This window comes from Monopterus albus, unplaced genomic scaffold, assembly GCF_001952655.1.
Source record: "Monopterus albus unplaced genomic scaffold, M_albus_1.0 scaffold296.1, whole genome shotgun sequence".
Taxonomy (NCBI): domain Eukaryota; kingdom Metazoa; phylum Chordata; class Actinopteri; order Synbranchiformes; family Synbranchidae; genus Monopterus; species Monopterus albus.
Window position 1 is genome coordinate 214,569 of NW_018128176.1, and position 10,837 is coordinate 225,405.

At 41.5% G+C, this 10,837-nt stretch overlaps 1 long non-coding RNA gene across 1 annotated transcript in view; it reads right to left on the reverse strand.

Moving 5' to 3' along the window:
* The window catches only part of LOC109973578 (uncharacterized), a 7,514-nt gene extending 1,806 nt beyond the window's left edge, over nt 1–5,708 (reverse strand). Inside the window, exons 1-2 of the long non-coding RNA XR_002276842.1 lie at nt 5,607–5,708; nt 4,704–5,505 (exon numbers count right to left, since the gene is read on the reverse strand). This is a non-coding gene — a long non-coding RNA (uncharacterized LOC109973578). The remainder of the gene's footprint in view (nt 1–4,703; nt 5,506–5,606) is intronic.
* Nucleotides 5,709–10,837: the final 5,129 nt, after the last annotated feature.

The window sequence follows — 10,837 nt, forward strand, 5'->3', positions numbered from 1 at the left end:
TTCCAAGCCATTCCTCTGATCCCATATTTCTCTAACTTATCCATTAATAGTTCATGATTAATTGTATCAAATGCTTTTTTTAGGTCAATAAATATCCCCATCGTATATTTTTTCTCATCCATAGCACTTGTAATGTTCTCCATCAGGTCAGTAATGGCCAAGGATGTCGATCGTTTTGACCTAAAACCGTATTGGCAATCTAATACACAGTATTCTGCAAATTCTGCAAGCTCTTCACATGAAGAGCTTGCAGAATTTATTGGGATGTGGCTTAGCCTCCATGTTTGAATGCCTTTATGAATGCCCTGACTTTTTAGCCTTTTCTTTATTTGTGCATGTGCTAAATGTGTAAATAAGCAACAGTTAGCTAACACATGATGCTATAACAACTGTATAAGGTGACAGTGAAGTGTTTATAGGTTGTTGTATTGCCCCAGAGTATGGGTCACCCATAATGAACAACACTGTAGGTTCAATCTTTGTGGCATGTTAGCCAGTCAGTGCCTAACATGGTTAGCCTGGGCTATGGCAACTATATCCCATCATACATCAGCCAGTCTGACAATACCACAATGTCTGTATCCACCTCCCATGGCACGGTTATGGGGTTAGATATTAGGAGGTGCATGTGTGTATGTGTCTGTGTAACTGGTAAGGCCTGGCAGACGTGCACTGCACTGCCATGTAATACTGCCTACAAGGATTCTTGAGCTGTACTAAGTTTTTGAATTTGGGTGAAAGTTGACATATGAGTACATGTGTACAGGTGGTGTGTAATAACAGCAGTGGATGTAATTTCTAATTCTCTTTTAACTACGAAATTAGTAAGAAATTGGGAGAAAGTTGGGGAACTGTACTGAGGGAATAACACACAGAATCCTTGCATATAAATCTCACAGCAAAAGCACTACTCAACACTACATAGTACTTTCATGTGATCTTTTACAAGCATCCTTGTGTCACACAAGAATGTGTTCCAATTGCTTCTTGGTCTAAGAGTAGTTACCCTACCCACTGGCATTTGGGCTTAGGGAGAAAGACATGTATTCAGCTTGAGGGGCTACACGTCACCTTAAACAAGCAAGCAAGCAAGCAAGCAAAATTTATTTATATAGCACCTTTCTAAACCTGCATTACAAGGTGCTTTCCAGTAAAACATAAAAAATAATAAAAATACATAAAACCAGATAAAACACATCTACACAATAAAATGATATTGAGTGTGAACCACTGCTGAAACAATGCAATTTCCCAGATTGGGATTAATAAAGTATTTCGATCTATTCTATCTATCTATTTAAAAACAGTCAGGTTCGGAGCAGATCTAATATCCCATGGCAAACCATTCCACAGTATAGGAGCCTGAACTGAAAGAGCTCGGTCTCCCCAATGTTTCCGTCTGGACTTCGGTACTTCCAGGAACAACTGGTTCGAAGACCTAAGTGTCCTTTCTGGAGTATAAAAACGCACAAGCTCAGAAATATATGAAGGTGCCAGACCATGTACAACCTTATAGACAAACATCAACAATTTAAAATCAATCCTAAAACGAACAGGAAGCCAATGTAGTGAGGCAAGAACAGGAGTGATATGCTCATGACGCCGTGTATTAGTTAAAAGACGAGCTGCTGCATTTTGGACCAACTGGAGTCGGGACAATATTGCTTGAGAAATGCCAGTATACAGTGCATTACAATAATCTAGTCTAAAGATAATAAAGGCATGAATTGCCTTTTCACAATCACTAAAAGAAACCTTAGCCAGAAGTCTCAATTGAAAGAAGCTGGCTTTAACCACAGATTTTATCTGTTCATCCAGCTTAAGAGCACCATCGAATACCACCCCAAGATTTCTCACATGAGGCCTGGCCTCAGGTAGGAGGCCAAAGAGCTAGGAATATCAGAACCAGTGACACCAGTTACCAATTACAACACATTCTGTCTTACTTTCATTAATATATAAGAAATTATGTCATAACCACGCCTTAATGTCCCTCAGGCACTCCATCAAGGTCTGAAATGAGTTGCTCTTCATCCGCGTAACAATGAAAAGATAACCCATATTTCATAAAAATCGATCCAAGGGGAAGTAAATACAAAGAAAAGAGGACTGGCCCAAGGATGGATCCCTGAGGAACACCACAGTTCAAAGGAACAACAGAAGAAGAGAACTCATCAATATGTACAGAAAAACTCCTATCACACAGATATGATTCAAACCATTTAAGAACACCACCATGAAGTCCTACAGAGTGCTGCAGATGGGACAGCAAAATACGATGGTCTACTGTGCCAAAAGCAGCCGAAAGATCTAAGAAAATCCAAATAGCAGTATTACCTTCATCCACAGTCAACCGCAACAGCGCTGATTCGGTACTATGGTGTGTCTTAAAACCAGACTGGAACTTCTCAAATATCCCATTATTCTCTAAAAAAGTCTTTAACTGTATAAAAACCGTTTTCTCTAAAATCTTAGACAAAAATTGTAACTTGGAAACTGGTCTAAAATTGGATAAAACAGTAATATCAAGATTGGGTTTTTTAAGAACTGGTTGAACCGCTGCATGTTTAAGTGCCGTTGGGACAATCCCAGAAGCCAAAGAGCCATTAATAAGATTGACAATGTCCAAACCAATACTATGAAAACGTCAGGTTTGCCCGGCGGCACCTTCCTCTCTTCCTTTCCTCACACTAGTCTGCTCCCTTGCACTGATTGCACTATTCGACACACCTGTCCCGCTTCCCTGATTACTCACCAGCTGCGTCTCGTTAGTTTCCCTCCGTACATATACACTGCTCACCGTTCACTCCCCTGCCAGTTCTTTCTTTGTCTCCAGGCCCCATAAGTGTTGTCATTCTGTTTTTGCTGTGCCAAGTACACCAGTATCTGTATTCAGTGTTTTCTCAAGTCTCATCCTGCCCCGCTGTCTCTGTCATTCCACCTCTACGGACTTCTCCTCTGGACCCCCTCAGCTCTACCAGCCACCGCCTCACAGGTCGATGCACAGTCCCCATTTAACCTGTTGTTTGCATACTTCTGTGTTCTCAGCCATCATCACCTCACCTCGACCAGCCCAGGAGTGATCCCTCCGTTCGCAGCCTGGCCCATCATCACCCATCTCCTCATTGACTGTGTTTCTGCTGCCGCTGATCGACACCCGGTCATCTCTCACCACATTCCTCCTGTGTGTGTATATATACGGTGTATATATATATATATATATATATGTGTATATAGTTCACTATTCTCGCACTGTAAATAAACCTCGATGCTTGCACCAAAGTCAGCCACCTGGGTCCGTTATTTTTCCGCTCAATCATTTTGTGTTCGAGCATTCCTAACAGAAAAACTTCTTTAAACAGAGCTGCTGGCTCCGGTCCAAAGGACAATGCGAGGGTGTCACAAGCTGAACTGCTTTCATAAGAGCAGTTAATGAAATAGGCTCAAACTGGTCAAAACAGCTGAGCATATAGGAGCAACAGAAGGATCCAGAACAGAATCATCAATCTGGGACCTGATCATAACAATTTTATCCACAAAAATTGAAGAAACCACAGTAATTTATATATTTTTCTTGATGTAAAGTGCCACAACTTGTACTGTGGTAGCAACTTCCAGGTTCAAAAGTCTCTATGAACAAGGGTCATGGCAGTAGGATGTAATCAAGTATCGTGGGGGATTTTGGCAAGGCTCTGATAGGAGGTTTGGGTAAAGGAGAAGGCCACTGTAATCTTAGCACAATGTTAGTAAATCATTGATAGTAGAGCACTAAAAGGTAGACAACTATATGCAGCCTGGACAGGACTATACCTGAACACTGGTTCACAGGCTCTATGTTTCCCTGGAAATGGTTTTACACCTGTACATCACGTTTCTATACAATGCAGCACAGTCAAAGCACTTTCATGCTATTTGCCCATTCACCCACTGGTGATATCACTGGGTGTGAACTTGGGGTTCAGTGTCTTGCTCAAGGACACTTTGACATGTGGACTAGAGAAGCCGAGAATTGAACCACGAACCTTCCAGTTGGGAGATAGCCCACTCCCCCTCCTGAGCCACAGCCACCCCGTAATGGAAAAATAGTCCTCCTTTAAGACAATATGGGTACTGGGTATTGTTTGAAATATATGTGAGTTAATATTATGTTGGTGGTAAAGCATATAACAAACAAATGAAATGTGATATGTAATCATAGCCCTTATATGTCATGTTATAATTCTGTGTGTAAAATTTCACATTAGGATTGGGTTGTGCTGGCTATTCATAAACACAGTGACAAATTTGCATGAAAGATAGCTAGTTTCAAACTACCGGTTTTCAGAATTATGAAATGTAGCTAGGAAAAACTTTGAAATGTATAAATAGGTTGTATAGAAACAGCTGTAACATTGTCCAATCCAAACTAATCAGCTATGGACACAAGATGTCTCCATAGCATTACAAGCATGATGTCATATGTGTGTTTTGGAATCAGTGGTATTTATGCAAAGACTGGGAAATGTGATTTTGCTAATGCTAACAAACCCTAGCTTAGAAATGGTTATTGGCTATAAATATTCGATAAAAATTAGTTTCTAGGTTTGAGTGAGTTATGCAACCCATTTTGATTAGGTGTTTTCTAAATTTGCACTTAGTAAGCACTTTGTTTATACCTTGACTAAGATTAAACTTACAAACAAATCTGCAATAGTGACACCTACCGTTACACCAATGGAGAGGATGCATCAAAAGTGTAGATGTTGAGATGGCAAACCCAGAAAGTTGTTGAGGTTGTGACCTGTCCAATATGACAAACTCTGGTCTCCACAGCTTTTCTGAAGTTTCTTCTTAAAATAAAACAGATTGCTTGTGTTTTTTAAAGTTCAGATTCTTTTACCCTGATAGTTGTTAAGGATGTGCAGTGAATTAAGTCCTTGGGGTCTAAGCAGAAATGATTAGAGACTTCTTGTGTTCATCAGGAACACATCAGCTCCATATGCAGCTGCTCATTTGAACGGTGATTATTCAGTCAGCATGAATGATTTACCGGCTGAAAATGTAATACAAAACATCCACCTTAAAAGAGATTTTGACTCCCAAGCAACAGTGAAAGTGTCAAATAAATATTAAATATTCCTTTGTGTCTTTCCCTTGCAGGACAAAGAAAACAACCTATGAGGCTTGTGGATCAAAAGGCACTAATGACACCATGAGGAATTATACTCCAAATCGCATCCAGCACTCTGGTTATGAACATCTGTCTTAAGATAATCCCTGCTTCTTTGCTATATCTATCTTCAAACGCTGTCACAAGGCTCTCCTTCCCTCTCTTTCTTTTCCTTTCTCTATTGTCCTCTCCTTTTAGATGGGCATGCTGCTTTCCTAGCTGTTAAAATCTGCCGTGGCCAAATATGTAGAGACAAAGGAAAGGACATGGATGGGTTCCCCAGCAGCACATCCAGGCAGGCAGCCTCAGTGTTCCGGTGGGAAGCAGCTCCTCATCTCTTCCCCTGCTTTCCTGCTCTGGACACAGAACACAGAGAGGTATAAAATAGAGGAAGACAATGCAGTTAATGCTAATTCAGAACCAGGCTCTCCTCTCTTCTCCTGTATTTTCTTCTCACATTCATTCTCCTACTTTCTTCTTCCTCCTCATCTCTCCTTTACAGCTCTCAGTTTGTAAACAGATCTCTGCTCATGTGATTTTCTGTCTGCATCACAGCTCTGCTTTCACCACCCCTCCTTTCTTCTTCCTCCCTTCCTCCATTCCTCCCTCCCCACCTGCCTGCCCTCCCTTTACCCCTCAGCCGTCTGGGTCCTTCCTTCCACACACAAACCCCTCTGACTCTGCTTCCTTTGCAGCTGCAAGCTATTACTGAAGTAGCTGCGGAACAGATGGTAGACAGGTAGACTTGGAAACGGGGTGAAGACAGGCTGCCATACATTGTACAGTGTAAGGAATTAATAAATATGTCATATGAAAAAAGCTAGTAAAAATTTCACAAAATATATTTTTGTCACTGTATCATCATTGTGAAATAAATTATAAAGACCTACAATGCCATGTCAGCATTGTTACTGCACTTTCCATGTCTTGTTACCCAGTGACAATATTACCATACCACATTATTTTACAATGTGTTCTCATTAAATTCAAAATTATAAAGGCAAAACACACAAAACACATTTTACTGGTACCCTGAGTGCAACCAGTGGTCAGATTGAAAAGGGTACTGCTCTGAGTTTAACCATCAGTATATTCATTATAGGGAGCACAGCCTGTGAGTTGTACATTATGTCTTGTGACTCTGGAAGAATTTTTCTGAATGAAAAATTAACCCTGTTGATGTCAGGGTGACATCATGAGCATTCTCCCTTCAGTTTGACTCTAATCAAGAGGACCGGGAGCCAGGAACGTTTCTCCCCTCTACCTGTGTAGTGGCAGCAGTGACCTGGGAGATCTTGGATTGACTCAACGAGACCAACTTGACCCAGGCGGAGGGCCCCCCAATTGCCTTTTTGTCCCTGATTCAATCAGATCCTGAGTCCTGCAGTGGGCTCATGCTTCATGCCTCACCTGCCATCTGGGGGTCCATCGAACCACCAGGGAGCGCAAATGCCACTTTTGGTGGCAACATTAGAGAAGGACACGTGAGATTATGTAAAAGCCTGCCCGTGGGATACCTATGGACACTGTCTCCAACAGGGGTCCGCAGTTCATATCCCAAGTTTGGAAGGTGCCCTGTGATGCATTTTGGGCTCTGAACATTAGTCCATCTGCCCTGGGCCGAATACGCCCATAACTCCCTGGTTAGTTCAGCCTCCGGCCTTTCCCCATTCGAAGCCTCTCTGGGCTATCAACCACCTTTGTTTCCAGCGGAGGAGGTGGAGGTCCCCTCTGTACAGGCCCACATCTGTCACTGCCATTAACAAGGTCCTACACCCCACAGCTGTCTGGCTCTGGTTTCCTTGCTCCCTCTGCATCCATCCCACCTTTCACATTTCACAGATCAAACCGCTTTCCTCCAGCCCCTTGTGCCCTCTGGCTGGGCCGCCGCCTTCCTCCTTGCTCGTGGATGGGAAGCCGGCCTATTTCGTTCGCCGCCATCAGGGTCAGGGCCTCCAGTACCTGGTTGACTCAGGGCATTTGCAGATCTGTTCCATGACTTTCATGAACATCACATGGCTGATGAGCTCTCAGTATAACCTACTGTGTCGTTTGTTTCCTCCCTTGTTGGACTGTTGGTGTGTTTTTCTGCTGCACAGTTACCTGTGTTTCTCCTTGCTGCTGCCTGGGTCAACTGCAGTCTGTGCCAGCTCTGTTATCTGTTATCTTCCGTCAGAGTGAGTTATCCCATCTCATTTCAGCGTGCTCACCTGTGTTTCTCCTCACTGCCACCTGGGTTGTCTCCAGTCATGGGCCTGCACTGTTACCTGTTGTCATCGTCATTGCTCTTCCACTCAGTGTCTGCCTACTCCACTACAATACCACTCTCCAGCTCCAAGAGTTCTCCTCCACTCAGCCTTCCTACTCTGCTCCAGTACCCCTCTTCAGCACCACTGGTTCTCCACCACTCCACCTGCCCCCTCCACTCCAGTACCCCTCTCCAGCTCCACAGGTTCACCTCACCGCATGCCTATTCCTCTCTGGTATCGCTCTGCAGCTATACCAGTTCTCCGCTCTACTTCAGCACAGCTCTCTAGCTGCTGCCAACTTATACCACTGCCTTCCTGTTGGTCTCACCTTGGTGAACTCACTTGCCTGTCAGACTCTCCCCAGTCTCATCAATCTAACCTTTTGAACCTACTAAATAATATCCATTTTGAACCCTGTATCCAAGTCCTGCCATTTGAGTCTCTTGTCCTGAATATTCCTGTCTTGAGGCCAATGGCTGTAACAGATAAATGGACACATGCTCTTTAGGCAAACTACAAAAAGAAAGTGTTTTCCCCTTAAATGCATTTGTAAATAACAGTTTTGAAACCACAGAATAAACTTAAAGATAAAACTCAACTATATGTTTATTTTGGCTGTAAAACACTATACACGACCATTCAAAGGTTTGGACACACATTTCCATTAAAGTGTGTGGGGAAAGTGTTTAAAAGCTATCATGTCTGAAACTAAAGGCCCATCTAGTGGCAGATTTGCAGAACTGCAACATGTGGAAGTAGCATTTGGGGAGGTCCACATATCAGTATGAAGCAGTACAAGAGAAGCAGACTTTAGAGCCATTCAAAAAAGGCAATATATAATGACAATAAGACAAATTATGACTAACATTTAATTAAACATTTTTGTATATTTTATATTTGCCAAGTTCTCCCTAGTGAAATTATTGTATATAATTACATTATGGCTTCCCATTTGGTTGGTTTATATGTTTGATAATAATTTTGTGATGTTCAATGAGACAGTTTCATTAAGTGTCAAACATCTCCTCAACAGAGGGCGCTATATGATCAAGGATCCGATGCTGTTATTTTAAACACAAGTTGCAGAAGATGGCGCTGTTATTTGTTTATATAATGTCCTGACTGAAGCATGAACTGGATTAGCAGGCTAATCAAAGGCATTTGATAATTCCTGTCCTGTCTTAACAGATATGACTTCAGGCACAAACTAACTCCATGTATGAAATGGTTAAAATTACATGTTCAATTAATTGTCCATGATAGGACTGACAGTTTGACTGTTGCTATCACATTAGCAATATTGGGTAGTATTCCTGAAGTTGTGCACCAGTTTTCATTTCTCTTTTTCTTGTGTTATAACCTTACATTGCAAGGCTGAGTATTCAGACACTGGGAAAGCAGCAAAGTGAGCCAGCACAACAAATTACAAGTGCTTTTTCAGTTGATTGGTGCATGGAGGTCACCCCCCTGTGATAATACATGTAAATGGGCTACTAAGCTCTGACCAGACAGAACAAGATTTAACCAGCCTAAACCAGGCTGAGGTTGCTTACCTCCAAACTTCACACATGTATAACAACAAATTCCAGCACTGCATGGGGAGAGAGAGAGCTGTGTTGACAGTCAGGGCCTGAGGGCAGCTGACTTTTTGTGAACAAAATTACTCTGATGGAAAAAGGTAATATTCACAGTACTATATTTATTTTTAATTATACTGATGTAAACTTCATAAAGCAGGAAAAGCATAAGATATAGTTGCCATATTGTTGTTTGCTTCATGAAAATCACATTTCATCAATGGCATGGGTTGAGCCACCTTTCTATTAACTAATCTCTACGGAAAAACATATGTTACACTGTAGCTTAGATTAAAAATAATAATAGTAATAAAAGCCTGGCAGTCTATCCTGCCCACTATTTGAAATCTGATATCACACTGAAAATCACAAGTATGGACAACTGAGAGCATAAAACATAAACCTACATTATACAAGATAAAGCACAACCATTAAACCAGTCACAGGACATCAGGTTATAAAGACCTAAAACTTATGTTAAACTTGAGAAATGTTGTAGGAATTCCCTAAAAAGTGGGCTGATTTACCTAGAAATGTGTATGTTTTCATTTCTTTCAAGTGTAGAGGATTCCAGGAATGTGTCAGCATAGAGGGCAAAGAAAGTGGCATTCATGAATTAACACAGATAGCAGGCTTTGAAATCTGGGTTGTTAATAAAGCTCAGATATACTGTCTGGGGTGTGTTTTAAAATGAGCATATGGTTCTCTATCAAATAATGTAAATTATATGTTATCATACCTATTGTTTGATTTTGGGCTAGCTACACTTTGAAGGATTTTTAAGGCACAAAGTGTATGATGCTTTACACAATTACACATTTTCATTAAGTCAAACATGTAAAAAGATGAAAGCAGTAAATTGGCATTTGATGTCTGTTTCAAACCCAATATGCACTTCTAAAAAAGAAATGAAATGACCAGGCACAGATTTTGCACCAAGCAACTTCAACTAACATAAATGACCTGTAACCTATATTTTTCTCTGGGTCACAGGGACATAAAGACATGAGTGGGAGACATTGTTGGTGGGTAAATACTCAAACGCCCTTCGAGAAATATTCCTCGAATGACTTTACTGGTTGTGTACTGTCTCCACTACACACCAAACCCAGTATTTTTCCATCAAGTAGCGCGATGGACCACGTGACCACAGAGGTGGAAAAAAAACGCTATCATGTTTGCGTCCTTAACTGACATCGGTGCACATTGTGTATGGCTCTCAATTAGCAAAATGTAGATAATGTTAGTACATTTCTTGCCCGTGCCGTTACTGACGTTACATATTTAAAAACTCCACCGTTCACTTTGATAGTGTTGCACATTCAGGTCGCTTTTCTAACCCCGTGCGTTCATGATCATGTAACCACTCCCACTCGTAGCTGGTGGAAAATTACCAGCTTACAAGCAACAGGCAAAATGAACAGTACTTTCATTTTGACACATAATTCAACCCAACAGTGTACCTGTATGACACAGCCACTCTCCCTTCAAGAAATATTAATTTTAAGAGTAGCAGACCCTTCGTACAAAGTCTGTGAATAAAATCATTAAATGGCATTAGTTTTACGCCTCCTGTCATGTGCACGTATAATAATACTATGTAACGTTTAACACAATGAAGGTAATATATAACTAAACCCTTAGGAGTAGCAATTAAATAGTAGTTACTAAGTTATTCCCAATTCTGATACGCGGAGTCATGAAGAAATCCATTCTGCATGGGAGTCTGCCCTCTTTTTCTCTCCGGGCGGAGTAGTCGCGTGGGCGCTTGAGCGAATTGAAATAAACTGACGGGTCAGTCACCCAATAGGACATCAACTGGACAGTCTCCGCCAAAGCTGCAGCCAATCACAGCGTGGCGT